The 23,916-nt window shown below is 39.4% G+C and overlaps 1 long non-coding RNA gene across 2 annotated transcripts; it reads right to left on the bottom strand.

Moving 5' to 3' along the window:
* Positions 1–417: 417 nt before the first annotated feature.
* Positions 418–13,921, bottom strand: LOC125921871 (uncharacterized). Of its 2 annotated transcripts, XR_007457523.1 has the most exons (4): positions 13,573–13,921; positions 11,705–11,966; positions 1,845–1,962; positions 418–1,321 (listed from the first exon to the last, which is right to left on the bottom strand). It is a non-coding gene; the product is annotated as an uncharacterized LOC125921871 (long non-coding RNA). The 2 variants fall into 2 exon arrangements; XR_007457522.1 differs by lacking the exons at positions 11,705–11,966; positions 13,573–13,921 and adding an exon at positions 3,159–3,258.
* Positions 13,922–23,916: the final 9,995 nt, after the last annotated feature.

Below are 23,916 nucleotides of genomic sequence, written 5' to 3'. Positions count from 1 at the left end.
TTCACGTAAGCAGTACACAACCTTGGAACAGAAGAAGCTGTCTTCCTAGGGATCCTCTTGGTTAGTACACCCAATTTGGTCCCAGCCCCCATTGCTTACAGGTGTGCATCTTGAGGTCTACTGAAAATAGATCCTGGAAGGAAATAATGACTTATCAGGACTGACAAGTTCTGAAATGTCAGTGGGTTTTTCTATCTTCCTGAGTTGTACTCATGCTGGAGGGTCTGGCCTTAATTCTGTGTCACATATTCTTCATTGCTCTATTGAACTTTCATCTGGATGTTTCTCCCTGGGATTGTTAGCCCCAGACAGTCCCTCCCCCCCCCCAAAAAAAAAAGAGAGTAAAGGATGCTTATAACTAATTATTGAGGACATACATGCATACTTTTCTCTCTACCCATGTGATACTCTTCCTATTCTATCTCCTTCCGCCCTCATGTCCCCTACCCCATCCATCAGTCCTCCCATCTCTCCACCACTTGGGATTATGAGAAGGAATAACTGGAGAGGGGGACCCTGTAACACTATTGGACAGCCTACTATCACCCAGTTGCATTCAGAGAACCAAAACAGGTAGTAAGGCCAAGTAATACTCTGTCCTCAGTGGGTGAGATCACTACTGGTTATTCTCTGGTTACCTTTGCAAATCCATTCACTCTGTTCTGTGATGATCCCTATTGTCTACAACATTTAGACCCCCCCCCCCCCACCTCCCAATGGATTGTTTATGCCTGGGCAGTGGGTGGCACCAGCAGGAACTCAAAGGCCAAGAGGGTTTTCCACCAGGACTATGGTAGTGTCTGATTCCTGTTATAATTACAGCTCCTACCAGCAGCCTCTCCTCCTCAGTTCTAGCTCTTAATGAACTTCCATAGCAAACCTGGTTTCCTTTGTCTCCTTAGTCACAAGGCAGCAATGGCTCCCCATCGTTACTTGTCTCTGGGCGCCTCACCATCTTTTGTCCTTTCCCTTCATCATTCCTATACCTCAGTAAGTAGACCCTTCCTGAAGTCTTGCCAGTTGAACTACCTGGTATGAATTCCTGCAAGGGCTTTGGTTAATATGGACAAGAAAAATAGAATCAGATATGTCTCAGATATTTCCTACACCAGGAAACCATAACACAATACAATACAACATCACAAACCACACCACAGTAAGTTCTTCATGAAGTCCATTTAATCTGCATGATGAGCTCCTGGAGTCACTCTCAGCTCTGTACAGTCTGGGCCTGGATACTTTCATCAACCATTGAGATTCACAAGTAAATGGAAAACTCTTCTCCCTTTGAGTACCAGAGGGTTTGATGCCTTCTCTGATCCTTAAAAAAAAAAAAGGTTAACTATCATACACACACACATTTATGTGTGTGTGTGTGTATATCTTTGCTATTATATCTAATAATCTTGTCTTGGGGCTACCTTAGAAATATAATATGGCTTTTGAAAGCCCATGATTTTAGCCCATTAAAATAATAAAAATATCAATGTAACGATGGTGACTACTATCAACTGAGTCTCAAAGATGTGGGGTTCTTGCTTTGAATACGTTATTTCATTTATCCTTCATAACACCACCATGAGGATGTTTTTCTCTCATTTTATGGGTAAGAAAACAGATTAAAGAGATAAAGTAACTTACTAGGTGAAATATATGTTGCTGTGTAACAAACCAACCTAAACTCAGTGGCTTAAAACACAACAATTATTTAATTTGCTCAAATATCTGCCACTTGGGCACCATGTGGTTGGGATAACCCATCTTTGTTCTAAGCTGGGTTGATGCATAGGTTGGGAGGACATGATGGCTGGGGACTAGAATCATCCAAAGGCCCACACACTTACACAGTCTGGTGGCTGATGCTGCCAGTTACTTAGATATTCAGGTATGGCTCTTGGCTGGAATGCCCATATGTGTTCTCCATGAAGCTATTTGACTTTCGTGGATCTTGGCAGCTGTGTCCTAAGAGTGGGCACCCCAAGAGACAAGAAGTGGAAGTTGCTAGTTGAAAAAATTATTTTTTTCAACGTTTTTTATTTATTTTTGGGACAGAGAGAGACAGAGCATGAACGGGGGAGGGGCAGAGAGAGAGGGAGACACAGAATCGAAACAGGCTCCAGGCTCCGAGCCATCAGCCCAGAGCCTGACGCGGGGCTCAAACTCACGGACCGCGAGATCGTGACCTGGCTGAAGTCAGACGCTTAACCGACTGCGCCACCCAGGCACCCCGCTAGTTTTAAAACCCTGAGCCTGGAAACTGACACAGTACCATTTGCATAGTATTATCTTGGTCACAGAGTCTAGATTCAAGATAAAGGAGACAAAGACCTACCAGATGATGAGAGAAATGTCAATGAATTTGGGGGCCGTGGTTTAGAACTGCACATTTACTGGCATCATGTAGCTATAAGGAGAGAAGCTGGGACTCAAACTTTTAATTTTATAACTTCAAGGTTCTGGTTCTTTTTAAATATATTGTAATGTTTATTTTTGAGAGAGAGAGAGAGAGAGAGAGAGAGAGAATCCAAAGGAGGCCCTAGGCTCTGAGCTGTCAGCAGAGCCTGATGCTGGGCTCAAACCATGAACCATGAGATCATGACCTCAGCTGAAGTCTGACACTTAACCAACTGAGCCACCCAGGCGCCCCAAAAGTTCTGGTTCTTAATCATAGCTTTGCTAAGTCACCTGAAAACTAATTTTAGATTAATGAAGGGGAACATTTAAGACAGTTCTATCCAGCTGTCCTACCTCGGTTCACCTGACCTCCCCAAACAGTAATGATGACCTGCTTTCTCTCTTCCAAAACAACTGATCCTGTTGATCCCACCTGGCCCACAGGGACATGCCCACGGATGTCACCATGCCCTGCCCCCCCCCAGCCCAGCCCCATCTGACACTAGTGACTCCCTCCTGCCTCTCCCCACACACATCTGGAGTCAGGGCCTGCCCCAGCCACCTGGCCTCTGAAGCTCGAGGCAGCTGCCCTGGGTAGAATGGGGCCCTGAGCGCCTCACCCCTGCCCAGCTTGCTGCTACAGCATGGCTTTTGAGGACATGCTCAATCCTGCCCCCATCCACATCTTGCCCCCTAATCTGAGCCCAGTTTTGCCCAGTCCCCAACCTTCCCAGTCCATACACCCTTGCTACCCTTGGCCTCACCTTTCACCCTGGTCCTTCCAACCCTGCCTTCTCCCACTGGCTGCATCTTGTCCAGCATTGACCCGTCTCTTTTGATGACCCCTCAGTTTACAGAGCCAGCAAGAAGGGTCTGAGCTTGAAGTAGAAGAGGGCTTCTCACCTGATGCTTCAGGTTGAGGCTGCAGGGTAGGGAGTTCTAAAGCACAACAATATGCATAGTGTAAAAACACTAAGAGCTATAGAGTCATCAGTCCCTCATGTGCAGCCAGGGACTAGCCAGGCTCTTGTCTTACTTGGATGCACACAGTTTGGGGAGAGAGTGTCCAGTGCAGAATGTAGCAAGCTTCAGCCTTATGGGAATAGGTGCTTAGACTCTGTTCTGTGTACAAATCTTCCCGAGTTCCCCTTTTTTTCATGAAAGTGAAAACTTAGTCTCACCATGTTTGTTTTAAAACCACCTCTCCTATGTCAACTTTTACCAGAGTCATGCAGCGTTGGGGAGGAGGAGCCACTACATCCCTTGGCTCAGGACCAAGTCATGACCCTGTCCTTCCCATGTCTATTAAAGGACTCCCTCATGAAGGAAAACATATGTATGTGTGTGTGTGTTTCAGAGTTCTATGAATGCTTGCATAAAGTATCCCTCTAAAAATTCAGCTTAAGCAGAGTTCAAGAGATACTGGAGTTAGAGGGGACCTTCATGTACTCCACTCTGCCTCCCCCCTCCGCCCCGTATTTTACAGACTTGGATGTTCAGGCACCAGCTGGTTATACAACATGGCCATGTTAGCCAGCTGCGGTGTTGGGACCAGAATCCAAGCCAGTGCCTTCTGTACTGTGTCCCCACATGGGTGCACATTACTTCCTTATCCACTTTGGATACTGGTAATTTTTTATCCAAATAACTACCATCTATGAAGTGCTATAGTATCATTTGTGCTTTTTGTCTTTACAGTCTCCTCCAGGATGTCTTTCCTAGCCCACTGGGACAATGCAGAAAGGTGGAAGCAGAGATGCTAATGGCAAATTCATAAAAATCAAACCACTGATTTTAGGCTATGCAATATTAAGCTAGAAAATAAAGTTATAAATGAAGAGTCAACAAATAGCATGGTGATTGGAAGCTGGTAGAAGAAACTGGCAGTGAGAGGATTGACATACAGTGAACAAGGCAGACAGAGGTGTCCTAATGGGGTGTGGTTGCTCCAAAGTGAATATCATGGAGGTTGGATTCTAGTGGCTGCACCCCTTTTAACTCTCACCCCACAAGGTCAAACCCTCACTAGACCTGGCATAACACCACTGTGAGGTACATGAGTGCTGTTATTACCCCCTGTATCAATTTCCTAGGGCTGCCAAAATAAATTGGCCCAGATTGGGTGTCCTCAAACAACAAAAATGTATGCTCTCACCATTCTGGAGGTTAGAAGTCTGAAATGAAGGTGTCAGCATGGCCATACTCCCTCCAAGGGCTCAAGGGGAGGATCCTTCCTTACCTCTTCTAGCTTCTGGTGGTTGCTGGCAATACTTGACATTCCTGTACGTTTGTTTCCAAATGTCCCTCATCCTATAAGGACACCAGTTCTTGGACAAGTGTCCACTCTAATACAGTATGATCTCATCTTAACTTGATTGCATCTGCAAACACATCATTTCTAAATAAGGTCACATCCACAGGCTCTGGATAGAATGTGAATTTGGAGGGGAACACTATTCAACTCAAGCATACGCTCTTTTACAGAAGTAGAGACTGAGGTCCAGATAGGCTAAGCAGTTTTCCCACATTGTTCAGAGGAACAAATTGGAATTTAAAACCCAATTTTCTGATTCCAATTCTGTGGTGTTTCTGCTGTATCCTAAAGTATGAAAGTTTTCTGATGTTATTTGATCCTCCATATAAAGCCTGTAAAAAAAAATTAATGCTGCAGCATATTATCTATATTTTCACTAAGGAAAAAAAATGACTTCCTTGAACTTTCTGCCCTTTCTATTTGTTCCCATAGCAACCTGTAATAAGTCTTTCATAAGTGTTATCACTTTATTGTATTTGCCCAATTATTTATCTGTTTCTACTAAAAGCAGAGAAAAACAGCATTGGTGCTGGCACTGGTGAATGAGAAGGAGACAAAAGGTCCTGCCTGAGTCAAATAGGTTAGATGCAAAGCTTGGACTTGAACTCATTCTCAGCGACCTTGATTTCATCTTCCATATCTCCTCAGAGAGTCCAACTTCTCTCCCTATGCACAAGACCACTCATCGAGAGGTATCATCAGGCATAGTGCCTATAATTGATGAATTTTATAAAGGCCAACACAATGTCTGACAGACATCTGGAAAAATATTACCAGCTGCAAAATAAAAGAACATTGCAAAACTAAATGCAATATGTATTTTAATTAAACTGTAGTAAAATATATGAACAAAATAACTGCAATAATTATTACAGAAATAAATATGCAAATTAGAATTGATCTAACACCTCGGTGCATTCTAATTTACTTATTATAATGTGGGATAGGTGGGGGGCTGTCTCCAACAGTAAGAATGCCTCAGGCCTATAAAGATCCCCAAAAGGCTCTGATGACCACATTAAAATCAACCCTATTTATGAGGATCAAAACAACTCCAGATTGTCTGGCATATGAAATGGGAGAGTGTGAACAGCTCTTTTTTTTTTTTTTCTTTCATCACGAGTAAAGCAGCTTCTTCTTATTATATAACCATATTACTCAGGCTCAGTAATGCGGCATTTGGTGAGGTCGTCATGTACTATTTGTGGCTCACTTAATCCTAGTGCTCCTCCCGGGGATAGGCCTAACGGAGAGATATTTCATCTCGGTGTGTTTTTCCTGTGAAATTTTTGATCCAATTATCTTTTAATCTTTTGCTACACAGTGTGTTGGGCAAGCAACTTAGCAGCGAGAGCCCTTGTCTATAATGACAATTAGCCCAAGAGACAAGAGAACCGAAAATATTTGAAATCAAAGAAGGTAATTCTGAAGAGGAGAAAGCTTTATCATTTTCTTATCTCTCTGTTCCAGATAACACCCAGATAGCTAAAAGAACAACTAGATTTTAAAGATGTTATCAGTTTTCTCAGTGACAATTAATTTTAGGTCCAGCTCCCCCTATATTCCCATTCATGGAATAAAAGTCTTGTTAATCCCTTCACTGCGAACATTTTCTTAAAATTCAAAGTAGATCTATGACATGGCTGTGAACAGCACAGTTGAGGAATCTTATGACTCTAGTTGGCAATGAGAGTTTATTTTGTTTAACCACAATAAAAGCTAAGGATGTAGAGTGAGTCTATACTTTTCTCACAATTTCTCAGCCTACTCTTGACTTCCCATCCTTTTTTCTCCGGGCTAAACTCTTAGACCATGATTTCAGTCATTCTCTTGCAAATCTCAACTCCCTCAGCCCTTTAGCCTTTCTTCATGCAAACTTTACAAATCCCTGTGCTGTTTCAGTCCCAGGATCTGTCACCTGCTTTTTCACAGTCAGCTGAGTTTCCTTCACTCAGCTCCCATGCTGCCCCATAGTTACCACTTACAGCCTGCCTTGGGGGATTTCCTCCTTCTCTCACCCTTTTATTTATCTTTGGCCCGCAGCCTATCCCAGTCTCAGTGCATCCTCCAAACTTTCTTTTCAAGTTGTCATCCCAGCACTCATGCTCAAAAAGCTCAACCAGCTTCCAATGAGCATCAGGTTTGAGGCACCACCTCACGCGTCCTTCTGTATTCCCAGAAATCTCTCTATAGCACACCTCGCCCTTCAGTCAGAGGTAAAGGCGTCATACCCCTTTGACATAAATCTCCCGTCTGTGCTCTTCATTGCATCCATCTTCATTTTCTTTCTGTATCCCAAAACTGAAATAGAAGACCGAATGCTTTCTCAAAGGATAGTAAGAGAGACAAGAGACCCAACAAAGGTAACAACAGTTTATATCATTTTGCTCTTCTTGCTAGAAGAATATCCACTCTAGAATACTGGGGCCAGAAAAAATTTCCAGAGTAGGTGATACCTGAACCAAACAGAATAAAAAAAGGCTAGCCTGGATTTAAAAAAAAAAAAAAAAAAAAAAAAAAAGTGTGTGTAGGGAGACCATCCCATGCAGACTGAGCAGCAATTATAATGGCACAGAATCCAAAAATGAGGGAGGGCTGAGCTAAAACTGAATTATCTAGGTTATCTAGGTTGAGTGGAAAACAGTCAAATAGGACAAGTACTTAATGATCAGACTCTGAATATGTCATACAGACTAAGAAGCTTGGGTTTTTATGCTGATGGCACTGGGGAGCCATTGAAAGTTTCTTATCATGAGAAAGGCACAATCACATTTGCATTTTAGAAAGAACATTTGAATGCAGCGTGGAAGACAGATTGCAGTGGGACAGACATTAAGGGTTTGAACTAGCAGGAGAACAGTTAATAAACTCACAGTAACCCCAGGCCAAGAAAGACAATAGGGTGAACTAATGTATTGCTGCCTCAGAGCGACAGTGGGAGGGGTGCGTTCATACGGCACCAGTTCCCTCAAGCATCCCTAAGTACAGATCTCTGGTCTGGATGTTGATCCTGGTCCCCTGGACTTGTGAAGGTTCTGCAGCAGATCTCACTGCTGCAAGCCAGGGCAAAAGTAAAGAAAAATTGTAGACCCCACAGAGGAACCAAAACTGAGTTTCTAAGCCTATGTGAAGAATTGACAAGGTCAGGTTAAATTGGAGAATGTGTGTGTGTGTGCTTGGTTGGGGTGTAGAGATTAATGACCGGAGTTAAAGTTCCTGCAAAAATGGGCCGAGGCATGGGGAGGAAGGAGTTATAGCAACTGGGCTTATATTTATTTACGTGTTTTACTAGGGTACACTCTCGGAAGAAGTAACAGATGGCATGTCACCCAGTCTGATCTCCTTGTCAACTGAATCTCCAAGCAGATACACTCATAATATATGCTACGAGGAGGAGAACTTGAATTCAGAATGCCTTTGGAAAGATGTCCCTGGCTAAAGATTTATCTATGATAATAAACCAGAATCTCTGGATTTGTAAGACATGACTTCCTACAGATTTTCACATAAGTTCCTCCACCTTGGGGTATAAAATGGAGATTTTTCACTGCTTAAACATCCTCTGCTGCGTGAGGTAACCTCAGGAATCTCATTTGGAGACCTCACTTCTTATTCTGAACCAGAGGTACATGTTTGCTGCAGGGAGAAAGGACATGGCTGGCTGCCCCCCACATCCCAGGCTCTCCCTTGCTCCCCTCTGTGCCTCTTGATTGCCTGTACCCTTGAAGTTAATAGTAAAACTTTATGCTAGATGAGATTTGTGAGTCTGATTTCACAATCCAATCCTATATATTATATCTGAGAAGAACTAGTAAAGTAACTACTAATCTTGCTATGTTCCTAGTTTTACCTGGAAAATGTTTTCTTTAGGGAAAAACAGGTTATACTTACATTTTATGGTTTTAAGTCTAGCCTTTTTGACCAAATCAAATGCTTCTTGATCCATTCAGATATTTCTGACAGATCTGTCCAGTTGAGCGTGAATTTTTATCCACACCATCTCTCACGCTATCTCCACTAACTGGGACCGGTGAGAATAGTTTCTGCCCCTTTCCCCCAACAAGATAATCCCTGAGTTGTTTTCAATACATTACCAGTACAAACAAAATGTATATTAGTGCATGCCTTCAGAATCTTGTTCCTCATGCCCCAACTGGAAGAAGTCACATGGATTAGAGTAAAAATATCTGTAAGAGAACTTGTATGCAAAGCAAGTATAGACACTGCTTTAAATCCACAAGATAAAGCAAGCAAAGCTATGTATGCTTTCTTCTCTAGGGCAATTTGGGCTAGCTGGAAGGCAATTACTGCCTATAGCAGAAGAAAGCTGTCCCCACAAGTAGGCAGCCAGGGAGCTGTGAATTAGCTTTTCAACACCTGAAGCATACGTTAGAGAAAGTTAATGGCTCTGCTTTGAGAATAATAAGAAAAGCCTGGGGTTAGAGGAGGTCCCTTTTTTCACAGTAATTTTGCACATTTTCATAATTAGTAGTATATCAATATTTATGGTATCACAATAAAGGAGCATATTTGGGGGGGATGTTTGATCATGTGCATATTTTGTTCACAGTCGTCCATGACTAAAGAGAGCTCCATGTCAGGGCAGGGACAGTTTCTCTGCCAAGACATTCTAAGTCAATACATATTGGCTGGAAGAAATTAGGCCACTTCGAAAGTACTAGACTTACAACCCTACACCTAAAATGTGATGCTCATCTTAAACTACAGGTCACTTCATGCAGTGATGCTATGGTAACCTTTTAAGTACCTTTTGAAAGACTAGAGGGTATCCCTCGTATTATCTCCTTCAGTGGTTTTCAAACATTAGTGCACATTCAGTGCTCATGGTATTTACTTCCTGATACATGATGAAGGTACTTCTCTGTGGTATTCTTTAAAAAAAAAAACAAAAAAAACCCAAATCCTAAAGTAACCATGAGAAAAAATCTATACACTGAAAACTATAGAAAGCTTATGAAAGAAGTTGAAGAAGACACAAAAAAATGGAAAAAGATTCCATGCTCCTGGATAGAAAGAACAAATATTGTTAAAATGTCGATACTACCCAAAGCAATCTACATATTCCATGCAATCCCTATCAAAGTAACACCAGCATTCTTCACAGAGCTAGAACAAATCATCCTAAAATTTGTATGGAACCAGAAAAGACCCCGAATAGCTAAAGCGATCTTGAAAAAGAAAACCAAAGCAGGAGGCATCACAATCCCAGACTTCAAGCTGTATTACAAAGCTGGAATCATCAAGACAGTATGGTACTGGCACAGGAACAGACACTCAGATCAATGGAACAGAATAGAGAACCCAGAAATGGACCCACAAACGTATGGGCAACTAATCTTTGACAAAGAGGGAAAGAATATCCAATGGAATAAAGACAGTCTCTTCAACAAGTGGTGCTGGGAAAACTGGACAGCGACATGCAGAAGAATGAACCTGGACCACTTTCTTACATCATACACAAAAATAAACTCAAAATGGATGAAAGACCTCAATGTAAGACAGGAAGCCATCAAAAGCCTCGAAGAGAAAGCAGGCAAAAACCTTTTTGATCTTGGCCACAGCAACTTGTTACTCAACACATCTCCAGAGGCAAGGGAAAAAAAGCAAAAATGAACTACTGGGACCTCATCAAAATAAAATCTGCACAGTGAAGGAAACAATCAGCAAAACCAAAAGGCAACCAACAGAATGGGAGAAGATATTTGTAAATGACATATCAGATAAAGGGTTAGTATCCAAAATCTATAAAGAATTTATCAAACTCAACACCCAAAAACAAACAATCCAGTGAAGAAATGAGCAAAAGACATGAATAGACACTTCTCCAAAGAAAATGCGGTGTACCCTAAATGGGATCCTGGAGCCAAAAAATGGGCATGAATGCGAAAGATAATGAAATCTAATAAAGTGTGGAGTTAAGTTACTAGTAATGCACCAGTGCTGGTGTCTTAGTTGTGACAAATGCACCACAATAATAAACATATTAACAAGATTGGGGACTGACTGAGGGACATATAGGATCTGTTTGTACTGTCTTTGCAACTTTTTTGTAAATCTGGAAGTACTGGAAAAATAAGTTTATTTAATGATGCCGACGGAATACTACAGGCAAATCAAAATCTCTGGGGTTGGGACCTGGCTATTGGCATTGTTTTAATCTCCCAGGTGATTCTCCTATGCAGCCAAACTTGGGAATTACTGATTTAGATAGATATAAATTAAGGACTTTCGTACTAAATCTACCTTTCACTTGGTCAGCATGGTAGTTAATACTGAAACAATTTGCTACTTTTTGTATTTCTAGAGAAAACATCTCTTTTAGTTTAGGTTAATCAACTCTGTAAAATAATAGTACCAGTCACTTAAAATAAAAAGTAGAAACAGAAGAAATCCATACACTGGCTTTTAAAGATGACATTCCAGAGTATATCCTGAGGTCCATATGCATCCCCTCTATCCTATTACACCATGTTTTAAAACTATCAGACAGAGCTTTGGGACCTGGGGAGAATTTTGTGACTAATAGAATTTAGGCAATTTAGATAATTGCACATGAGCCCTCTGTACCTGGAAGACCCTGTGCAAGCCCCTGTGATAGATCTATAAAGTCTTTACTCCAAAGCATAAACTTTTCTTCTAATCTCTGTTAGTTTTGTAAGAACTAAGGCTCAACTGTAGCACTCAACTCTAATATTTGTCTCATTTTTCCATCTCCACATTGTGTGGATAAATCTTCCCAATAGGGATACACTAAAAACAAAGAATAATTCTAACTACGAGGTCATTCAAATAAGAGAAAGGTTTTTACTTTTAGTTAAAAAAAATTTTGTTATATTAGGAGTGCTGATGTTGGAGAGGCTAGCTATTCAATTGGCTATTAGAGCATCTCCTGATACTTCCTCTTTAGTAGGGCCACATGGTTTTTCAGACTCAGCATCTGACCTATGGAGAGTCATGAGGAAAGGAAATTAGTACCTGGAATTCTGCCAGTGAAGTGGCAAGTTCTGGTTCCTCGCCAGGTAGTGCCAACCAGTTCACTGGGCGGCCCAGTTTTCTGGTTTTTGCAGGTCTGCAGGATACCACTGGAAATGGTTCCATTTCATCCTTTCCACACTGTGGCTAATCTTTGTAGATTGAATGCCACTGGCAATTTTGAATGAAGGATCAAGTCTGCAATTGATGAGACTATACAGGTGGTAACAGAAAGTCTGGCACTTGCCTCCACTGCAGTTTTTTACTGGCATCACAGGCAAGCATAGGGATATAGAAAAAATATCAGGTATTATGGAATTGCAACATTCAAGGAGTGAATGTACATTTTTAATATTTAATGTATTTTTCCTCTTGTGAGTGAATCTCCCATAATCTTAGAAAGCAGTTAGAAGTATTACTACCTGGTTTTAGGAAACATTAATATGACTTTTTAGGCACTGAGAGAGAGAAAGCGAGAGAGAGAGAGAGAGAGAGAGAGAGAGAGAGAGAGAAAGTCACCATCTTTTATACACAGCAAACTTATTATTCAGTTTTCCTGCCTTATTCAAGACCCAGAATCTTAGGGATTCTGTTCCCTTAGCAGTTCTTGTGAACACACCTTAACCCTAATGCCAGGCATTATTGATTGGACCCAGAAGAGGACATCTGGTTGGAAATAACTCACTGATTTCCTTTCCTGGGAATCTGCAGTTTGGATCCAGTTCTAGTTAATATTATAGGAGCTTTTAGTGTGCAGCCTTCCATGTTCACTCAGAAAGAGGCTAGATCTACAAAGAGGCAAGTGATCAGAAAGATGCCAGCAAGGTACTGAGTGGTAGATGAGCATATGAAGGGGGTGGGGAGAAGGAGCAAGAGAATCTGGAGACTAAAAGAGAACAGATTTGTTCTGTTAGTCTCTGTTAGTCTGGAGACTAATTTGACCCCTAACTGCCTACTTTTCGTACTTCTTGCCCCTAAATTCCATAAATTATCCTGTATGCTAGTAAAACTTATTTTGTTTGTTTGCTTCTGTGTTTCAATCTAATTTACATAAGTGTGTTACTCTCATCAAAATGATTCGTAGGAGAGTATGCATACATGCAAGTAATTGAAGCATTCCTTCTAAATTACAACAGTGCCTGCCATATACTTTTTGATAATATATTTGATAAGTAGATTTTCTATGCATCTTTCAAAACATTTATTGTATACGTTTTAAAAATTTTTTTATATTTATTTTTGAGAGAGAGAGTGCAAGCAGGGGAGGGCAGAGAGAGAGGGAGACACAGAATCTGAAGCAGGCTTCAGGCTCCGAGCTGTCAGCACAGAGCCCAACGCAGGGCTTGAACTCACAAACTGTGAGATCATGACCTGAGCCAAAGTCGGATGCTCAACCAAGTCACCCAGGTGCCCCATATTGTCTACTTAACATATAGTATGTATACATATATGTATATGAAATATGTATATTCATATATATGTATGTGTGTGTGTATCCTATTTTTTAGGGAACACCATCAAAGACATTCAACTAGTAATACCACTTACGACCTGCCTATGTTGAAGAACCAACAAAAACTCCTTAGCAATATGTGACTTCGCAATATTTTGCATAGTGACTAAGAACATGGGCTCTGGTGCCAGACTGACTGAAATATTGGGAGGATTATATAAATTTATGTGCAGAACTTGTAACCATTTCCCACATATATAATAACCATTCAAAACTAGTATAGCTTATTATAATGCTCATTATCATTATAACTATAGTATATAATAAGTATACAAAGTTATTGTTTTTTATCATTATTATTATCATTATTAAAAAGTTGGTTTAGTCTCTGGAGAATTTGTTAGAGGAGCATAGTCACCTTTTCAAGGACCATAAAACTTTATATTCAGAAAATAAATCAGCCAAAATCACATATCAAAGCACCAAGCTTAGAATGAAGGTTTCTTCCAGTTGGGAGCCAAATTAGTGGCAGAACATGAATTTGACGAAGGTTGGACAAACTAAGGTGTAAGTGCTGCTTAGAGGTTGCTTGGCAACTTGGCAAGAAGATATCAAACAATACCCTAAGATTCTAAACACCTTATACTGTTTCATAAAAAGTATGAAAGGACTGCTGACATCCCCTTTGGAAGAAGTATGAGAGCAATGTGGGATCAAGGGTAACTGGTATGTCCAGAGGTGTGAGAAATATGAATAAGAGCTCAAGCCAAATACCTTGTTGATTATTACTCAGGCTATATGTGTATGGCAAAAAACAAAAAACAAAAAAAACAAAAAACAACAACTATTAGAGTGTATCCTTTTTGTTACACATCCACCTTAAATTTACTCTCTTAACTATTAGAGTAATTAAGATAACCAAGCATTATTATTTAATATGCTCCCTAAAAAGTTTAATAATGTCTTAGAACAAGTATGTGTAAACTGTTGTGTAAACGATCAGATTGTAAATACCTTACGCTTTGTGAGCCATGTTTCTTTTTTGCAACTACTCATCTTTTTATGCCATTATAGCACAGAAGCAGCCATAGACAACACATAAATGAAAAATCATGGCTGTGTTTCAATAAAGTTTTATTTACAGAAACAGGTGAAGGGCCAGATTTGGACTATGGGCTATTGTTTGCCAGTACCTGTCTTAGAAGATTTCAACTGCTTTTCCCCTACAACTTTCACTCCCAGTGAGAGTACTTAGAGACTTGCTAGGAACTTCAAAGTTGATTAATCTCTAATGATTTATAGAGCCAGAAAGTCCACACCACTAGAGCATGTATCCATAGAGGATGAAGGCAAGCATTGGAATGGTCAGCCTCAGGTCATGTCTCCATAGTGGCATGGAAGAGGAGAGGCAGGAAGTGCCATTGCTCAGATTATCAAGCATGGACTGTAACAGATAAAACAGAAATATTCCTACTAAGGTGAAACTGGAGGAAGGTGGTTGCATAGGAAAAATTCCTTGAATAAGGCTAACTAATGAAAGGAAATGTCTCAATCTTAATAAAGGACAGTCTTTGGACTGTGAACATCACAATGACAGAGAATATACCTTTCCATATATTTTAGGCCCTAACACAAAGCCTGTACTCAGAAAATGTTTGTTCAGGTGTATCCAGTCAGGTGGCAATAGGGAACCCAACCTAACCATACCAATAGGGAATCCAGATGGTGGTCATCATTAAACACTGCATCTGTATGTGGAAGCTGTCTGGTTCAAAAGATGACAACATAAGAACAGAGTCTAGTCCTAGAAGGTACAAATACAAAAGCCAAGCAGAACTTTATGAAATAGGAAAGAAGATAGAAGGAAAAATCCAGGCACTACTCCAGGGCAGGTCAACACTGGAAGAGGAAGAGTCACTGGAATTAATGTGTCATGAGAAAATATGAGCTCTTTATGTCTATAGTACTGGATTCCCATTCTGGCTGATAAAAAGGAGACTTAAGAGAGATCCAAAGGTAATCCAACAAGGGACCTATCAGATGTGATTAGAATACTGACTTCTAAACCTATAAGAAATTCTTAGCTTCAAAACTCAGTGAAGTTGATGAAATATTATCCTAAATCAGGGAAGATTGTTGGGGAAGAATGGAGCTTACAGATGTGTTCTATGGGTGTAGCGAATATTTGGAAAGGATAGGCTGAGAGATTGAGTTATTAAAATACAGTGTAATCACTAAGATCATGAACCTCAGAGTCAGACATCCTGGATTTAAATGTTGACTGCCACTTATTGCTCTACCCCATTTAGCTTTTACTCTTAAGCAAGTTATTAAATATATAGTATTTATTCTCAGTTAGTTTCCCTATAAAATGGGCATAAAAATAACACCTACCTCAAAAGATTGCTATAAAAACTTAATGAGGTAAATATGCAGAGTGCTTTATGTCTGGCTATACAGTAACTTTTCAATAAAGGAAAGACCTTATTAAGTAGGAAAAGAAACTATTAGGAATATGGGTTTAGCATTTCTTTTTTTTTTAATTTTTTTTCAACGTTTTTTATTTATTTTTGGGACAGAGAGAGACAGAGCATGAACGGGGGAGGGGCAGAGAGAGAGGGAGACACAGAATCGGAAACAGGCTCCAGGCTCCGAGCCATCAGCCCAGAGCCTGACGCGGGGCTCGAACTCACGGACCGCGAGATCGTGACCTGGCTGAAGTCGGACGCTTAACCGACTGGGCCACCCAGGCGCCCCGGGTTTAGCATTTCTTACATTAGCTTTTGTTAAAATATATTTAGATTTCTCAAAGCACAAATCTGGGAGCGCCAAGTCCATTTTTACATTTTCTTTTCTATTTTGGCAAGAACCAGCACTTTTGGACTTTGCAAATTTTGTCAGGATAGATTGAGAATCTCCAGCAAGTCAGAGCCCAATCTATGGTTCCAGGTGAAGTTTAGAGACTGCTCCACTGTAATGTAGACTGGCAAGTTTCCAGCTTGAAGAAAAATACATGAGCTGCAGCATTGCAAGGAAGAACTTTAATTTTTCCTAAAACTTTCTCAGAATCACCAACTCTTCTCTCCCTTATATTTTTCCTGAAACCAAGAAATAAGCCAAATATGAGACAGTTGTCCTAAGAAGGTTGTCGAAATGAATCTCCTAGGCCTGTTATGATTTTAATCTGATCCTTTGGAGGGGTCAAGAGAATGCTAATGTGACCTGGTATTCAATGTATCAGTAGATTCATCAAACAAGAGTTTTTATTTTTTAGGGTTTTCTGGGGCACAGTGACCTCTCTTCCCAAACCCTGCAAAAGACCTAATTTGGACAGAAGATAGAGGAAAACTCAGTACATGGAGAGTGTCCTCAGTCTCCCATACCTCCCTGGACATTGAGCTTCAGAGACTTACTGCAGAGAGTAATAGTATAGATGGCATATTGCCTGATGCCAAATGCCTTTTGGAGAAAATTAAAACTAGAACTCAAGGGGCGCCTGGGTGGCTCAGTCGGTTGAGTGTCCGACTTCAGCTCAAGTCACGATCTCACGGTCCGTGAGTTCGACCCCCGCGTCGGGCTCTGGGCTGATGGCCCAGAGCCTGGAGCCTGCTTCCGATTCTGTGTCTCCCTCTATCTCTGCTCCTCCCCCGTTCATGCTCTGTCTCTCTCTGTCTCAAAAATAAATAAACGTTAAAAAAAATTAAAAAAAAAAAAAACTAGAACTCAAGTGCTATGAAATCTTGTCATAAATGGCATTTTCTTTTTTCCACACTTTTCTGGATGTTTGGTTTGAGCTTCCAACAGAGCTCTGTTAAACATTTCAAATATGTTTTCATTGTGATTATAAGTCACTTAAATATTGTCACAAAGGTAGCTTGCAAGATGTTTTCATTCATACCAAATTTAAATACCACCTTTTCTTTCCTGAGTTGAGAGGCAAAAGGTTCAAATAAGAAAACAAAATTTTTAGTTTCTACATTCTCTTATTTGGAATGACTGAACATAAGACCCACATAGCCTCCAGACATTGCAACACTTAAATTATGCTTTCACCTAGCAGAATCAATATGGTCATTTGTCATTAAACAGTTACTCATAAGGAAAATATCAACAGCACAAGGACATTTCATTTGAATTTTCTCTTGGAACTGCTACATCAGAATCAATAGGAGTATTGCTTAAAAAAATGGTGATGAGCATAAGAGACTCTTAAAAAATGAGAACTGAGGGCTGATGGATGGTGGGAGGGAGGGGAGGGTGGGTGATGGGTATTGAAGAGGGCATCTTTTGGGATGAGCACTGGGTGTTGTATGGAAACCAATTTGACAATAAATTTCATATATTAAAAAAAAAAGAAAAAAATGGTGATATCTTGGCCCCACTCAAAACATAATTAAAATACTAGAGTTGGGACTCAGAAATCTACTCCTTGGCAAAGATTCCAGCTGATTCTTGTACACCATAAAATTTGAGAATCAATGATTTAGGGATTCAGTTCTGACACTTGATTTAATAATTAAAAAGCTTTTAAAAGATCACCATAAACTTTATAATTTATTTTGTCCATAATTTCTGGCATTTCACTGATTGTTTCATTATATTAAAATATTGTATTACTAATTTCACAAAATCAAATAAACATTTTAATCTTGAACCAAATAGGCAAAATTTCAGTGTCTTTTTCTATGGGCACCATATATAGTTTTCTTAACATGATATTTCCAAAAAAACTAATTACATTGCTTTACACAAAGAAAAGAAGAAAAATTAATAAAAATACATGAAACTGTAATCAAGCATTGCAAAATAGGAGCCAAGGGACGCTTATCTCTCATAAAGGGAGCACAAATGAGGTAAGTCCTATAATTTCCCTGGCTTCACTTCAGTAAACTCTTCTAAGAATACAGTTCTGGGAAGAAGGACTAAAACCAATCAAGGTAGTTTTGTTGAGTTGAGGAAATAGAGATTTAACTCTTAGAAAGTTGAGGCAGGAAGAATTTTCAGGCCAGGGACCTGGAAGGAATGAGTTACACAGAGAAAGTACCTCAAAAATCTGTATAGAGGTCTACTTGGGTGTTGCTAACTTATGCAAGTTGTATAGGCATAAAGTGAAGCTCAGTGATACCAAGCAAAAAACAAAATGGTGAGCTCACACAGGGGTAGAAGACATTTATCTTCCAACTAACCAGGGAGTACAATTCTCAATAAAAATTCAGGGTATTGATCAGAGACCCCAGCGAGTCAGACCTTAATAGTAATGCTACACTAGTCCTGGATAAAAAGATATTCTAAAACTTTTATAACAAAGATTAAAACTAACCTAAAAGGATCAAGTTGATTGGCCACTTACCTGCCTACCAAAATAAACAATACTTTTTTAATAAAGACAAAATTCACACACACATATACGTGAAAAAAAAAATATATGTATACACACACACACACACACTGTGAAAGTGAGGTATATGCAAAATGACCTCCAAAGACCAAAGGGGCTATAAGACCAGATAGATGAGAAATGATTTATTAAGAGGACTTACAGGACAGAATCCTATCTTAGGCAACTATGAATATATCCTTGTAACTCTACCTCTCTTAAGACCTGCTTTTATAGCCCTAGAGGCTGGGAGTACAGGCGAGGGAACTAACCTCGAGAAGAATGTTTAAGAATAGGTGTACGTCAGTCACAGACATTTTCTCCTGGGCAGATCAAGGATGGTATGCCCTGAGGGTGTACTTAAAGGTGGGATTAAACAAAAGGAAAGAATATGGGAAGGTGGAGGGGATCTGTACTTAAGGTTTCAAGTCACAAAATGGTCCTCATCGTAGATTCGTCCAAGATGCTGTTAGTCTGGTTCACCCAATATATATGAGATATATATGTATATATGTGTATATGTGTATGTGTATATGTATACATATATATGTATATATGTGTATGTGTATGTATATATACATATGTATATATACATATATACATATACATACACATATATATGTATACATATATACACATATATGTGTATATACATATACATATATATGTGTATGTATATATATGTATATATGTATATACATATGTATATACATATATACATATATATACACATATATATGTGTATATGTACATGTGTGTATATATATGTATATGTATATATGTGTATATATATGTATATATGTATATATGTGTATATGTGTATATATATATGTATATATATCATATATATAAAATCATATCACAATGGTCAGCATCTGATACAAAATTAATAGATATGAAGACTTGGAAAAATGTCCTCTATAACCAGGAGAAAAGTATATGTTTAAAAACAGAGATAGAAATGATAGAAATTAAAGAACAAAGAGTTTAAAATTGCATATATAAGATAAAAAAACAAACTGGGTAGACTTAAGTTTTTCAGTATCAAGTACAAGTTTACTTTTATCTGTGAATTTCAAGTCATGACTATAGAAGTCATCTAAACTGAGGTGCACAGCAGAGAGAGATAAAGTGTAAAAAGTTTCAATGATTTGTAGAGCAACATCAATGGTGAAACATACCTGTCATTTGAGTATAAGGAAATACAAAAACAAAGGAGTGGGCCAAAACAATGGGAAAAAAAAGAAAATAAATCCAGCTAATTTTTTTTTCAAAGCAATGAAAATCCAAGGAGCTGATGAACATTAAGCAAGATAAATAGAGAAAAATTCATACCTTTGTATGCACTGGAAAACAGTGATAAAGGGAAAATTTCAAAGCAGCCAGAGAAATAAATCACAATACATATAGGAAAACAAAGATAAGAATGATCTCTGACTTTTCATCAGGGGCAGGGAAGTACATCAGTAGACAAAGTTTCTACTGACAAAGTTGCTGAAAACAGCAACAGTTATTTTTACACTTTTACATGTAGCAAAATATAAAAGGAAACTGGGACTTCTGGGTGTCTCAGTTGGTTAAGTGTCCCACTCTTGGTTTCTGCTCAGGTCATTATCTTATGGTTCCTAGGATCGAGCCCCACATCAGGCTCCATGTGGAGCCTGGTTGGATCCTCTCTGTCCCTCTGTCTCTGCCCCTACCCTGCTCACACTCCCTCTCACGTGTGCTCTCTCTCTCAAAATAAATATCTTTTTTTTTTTTAAAGTAAAAGGAAACCAAAAACATTTTCATACAAATAGTACCTAAGTGAATTTGGTGTCTGATGTAAACCTGGATCTTCAAAAATCAATAAAGAGTGTAAAAATGTTCAAAATGGGCAAAAACCATAAATTTTTTCTCACTTTAAAAGTTCCTGAGAGGGGCGCCTGGGTGGCTCAGTCGGTTGAGCGCCGACTTCGGCTCAGGTCACGATCTCGTGGTCTGTGAGTTCGAGCCCCACATCGGGCCCCTGTGCTGACAGCTCAGAGCCCGGAGCCTGTTTCAGATTCTGTGTCTCCCTCTCTCTGACCCTCCCCCGTTCATGCTCTGTCTCTCTCTGTCTCAAAAATAAATAAACGTTAAAAAAAAAAAAAAGTTCCTGAGATTTGAGGCTATGACATAAGACTTATTAACAATGAACTGTAACATATATGGAGGTAAAACATATGGCAACCTTAGGACAAAGAAAAGGAGGGGGAAATGATATATTTTTGTAAGATTTCATACATGTGAAGCACTGTAGTAATATTTGACTATAGACAATGATATATTAAAATTGTATATTGTAAATCTTAGAGCAACCACTAAAGAGCAAAACAAATATATAGCTTATAAGTCAAGAAAGGACTTAAAATTAAATAATTAAAAATAATCAGAAAAAAAGACAAAAAATGAGAAAAATGAAGAACAGAAGCAACAAATATAAAACAAATGGAATGACTCTAGACTTAAACACATCCAGCTAAAAAAATAAACATTCTATGTAACTCCAAATAAAAAGCAGGGATTGTTAGACTAATAAAAAGGCAACATCCACCTATGTTCTGTTTATAAGAAATGCATGTAAAACATAGACCACATATATTTTTAAATTAAAAGGAGGAAAAACTATATACATTTTACGAATCATAATAAATTGGGAGTGGCTATTGAGTATCATAAAAGTAGACTCCAGGACAAGGAATTTGACCATTCATAAAGAATAAGGCTTAATAACAATAAAATGGTCATCAATTCATTAAGAATAAAAGCTTTATTCCAAGGAGGACATCCAGATGGCCAACCAACACATGAAAAAATGCTCAACATCACTCATCATCAGGGAAACACAAATCAAAACCACCATGAGATACCACCTCACACCTGTCAGAATGGCTCACATTAACAACTCAAGCAATAACAGATGTTGGCAAGGATGCTGAGAAAGAGGATGTCTTTTGCATTGTTGGTGGGTATGCAAGCTGGTGCAGCCACTATGGAAAACAGTATGGAGGTTCCTCAAAAAACTAAAAATAGAACTACCCTATGACCCAGCAATTGCACTACTAGGCATTTATCCAAGGGATACAGGTGTGCTGTTTCAAAGGGACACATGCACATGCACCCCTATGTTTATAGCAGCACTACCAACAATAGCCAAAGTATGGAAAAAGTCCATGTCCATTGATGGATGAATGGATAAAGATGTGGTGTGTGTGTGTGTGTGTGTGTGTATATATATATATATATATACACACACACACACACACACACACACACACACACCCAATGGAGTATTACTCAGCAATCAAAAAGAATGAAATCTTGCCATTTGCAACTATGTGGATGGAACTGGAGGGTATTATGCTAAGTGAAATTAGAGAAAGACAGGGGCGCCTGGGTGGCTCAGTCGGTTGAGCGGCCGACTTCAGCTCAGGTCACGATCTCGCGGTCTGTGAGTTCGAGCCCCGCGTCAGGCTCTGTGCTGACAGCTCGGAGCCTGGAGCCTATTTCCGATTCTGTGTCTCCCTCTCTCTGACCCTCCCCCGTTCATGCTCTGTCTCTCTCTGTCTCAAAAATAAATAAACGTTAAAAAAAATTAAAAAAAAAAAAAGAGAAAGACAAAAATCATATGACTTCACTCATGAGGACTTTAAGAGACAAAACAGATGAACAGAAGGAAAGGGAAACAAAAATAATATAAAAACAGGGAGGGGGACAAAACAGAGGAGACTCATAAATATGGAGAACAAACTGAGGGTTACTGGAGGGGTTGTGGGAGGGGGGATGGGCTAAATGGGTAAGGGGCACTAAGGAATCTACTCCTGAAATCACTGTTGCACTATATGCTAAATAATTTGGGCGTAAGTTTTAAAAAATAAAAAAATAAAATAAAGGTGAAAAAAAAGAATAAAAACTTTATGTATGCAACCAGAAAAGACCCTGAATAGCCAAAGTAATGTTGAAAAAGAAAACCAAAGCTGGAGGCATCACAATTCCCAACTTCAAGCTATATTACAAAGGGTAATCATCAAGACAGTATGGTACTGGCACAAAAACAGACACATAGATCAATGGAATGAATAGAGAATCCAGAAGTGGACCCACAAATGTATGTCCAACTAATCTTTGACAAAGAAAGAATATCCAATGGAAAAGAGACAGTGTCTTTAGCAAATGGTGTTGGGAAAACCGGACAGAGACATGCAGAAAAATGAACCTGGACACTTTCTTACACCATACACAAAAATAAACTCAAAATGGATGAAAGACCTAAATGTAAGACAGGAAACAATCGTAAGACAGGAGACAATCAAAATCCTAGAGAAAAAGGCAGCAACCTCTTTGACTCTGATGCAGCAACTTTTTACTAGACATGTCTCCAGAGGCAAGGGAAACAAAAGCAAAAATGAGCTAGACTTCATCAAGATAAAAAGCTTCTGCACAGTGAAGAAAACAGTGAAACTACAAGGCAAACAACAGAATGGGAGAAGATATTTGCAAATGACATATCGAACAAAGGGTTAGTATCCAAAATCTATAAAGAACTTATCAAACTCAACACCCCAAAAAACAAATAATCTAAGGAAGAAATGGGCAAAAGACATGAACAGACACTTTTCTAAAGAAGACACCCAGATGCCTAACAGGCACATGAAAAGATACTCAACATCACTCATCATCAGGGAAATACAAATCAAAAGCACAATGAGTTACCATCTCCCACCTGTCAGAATGGCTAAAATTAACAACTTGGGAAACAACAAATGTTGGCCAGGATGTGGAGAAAGGGAAACCCTTTTGCACTGTTGGTGGGAGTGCAAACTGGTGCAGCCAGTCTGGGAAACGATATGGAGGTTTCTCAAAATATTAAAAATAAAGTTACCCTATGATTCAGCAATTGCGCAACTAGGTATTTATCCAAAGGGTACAAAACTGATGATTCAAAGGGGCATATGCACCCCAATATTTATAGCAGCACTTTCTTTTTTTGTTTAGTTATACATTTATTTATTTATTTTTTCAATATATGAAATTTATTGTCAAATTGGTTTCCATACAACACCCAGTGCTCATCACAAAAGGTGCCCTCCTCAATACCCATCATCCACCCTCCTCTCCCTCCCACCCCCCATCAACCTTCAGTTTGTTCTCAGTTTTTTTTTTTATTTTTTTTAAATTTTTTTTAACGTTTATTTATTTTTGAGACAGAGAGAGACAGAGCATGAGTGGGGGAGGGGCAGAGAGAGAGGGAGACACAGAATCGGAAGCAGGCTCCAGGCTCCGAGCTGGCAGCACAGAGCCCGACGCGGGGCTCGAACTCACGGACCGTGAGATCATGACCTGAGCTGAAGTCGGACGCTTAAC

Source organism: Panthera uncia, chromosome C2 (assembly GCF_023721935.1).
Source record: "Panthera uncia isolate 11264 chromosome C2, Puncia_PCG_1.0, whole genome shotgun sequence".
NCBI lineage: Eukaryota > Metazoa > Chordata > Mammalia > Carnivora > Felidae > Panthera > Panthera uncia.
Note: the sequence above shows the minus strand (reverse complement) of the source record. Positions and strands in the feature narration are given on the sequence as shown.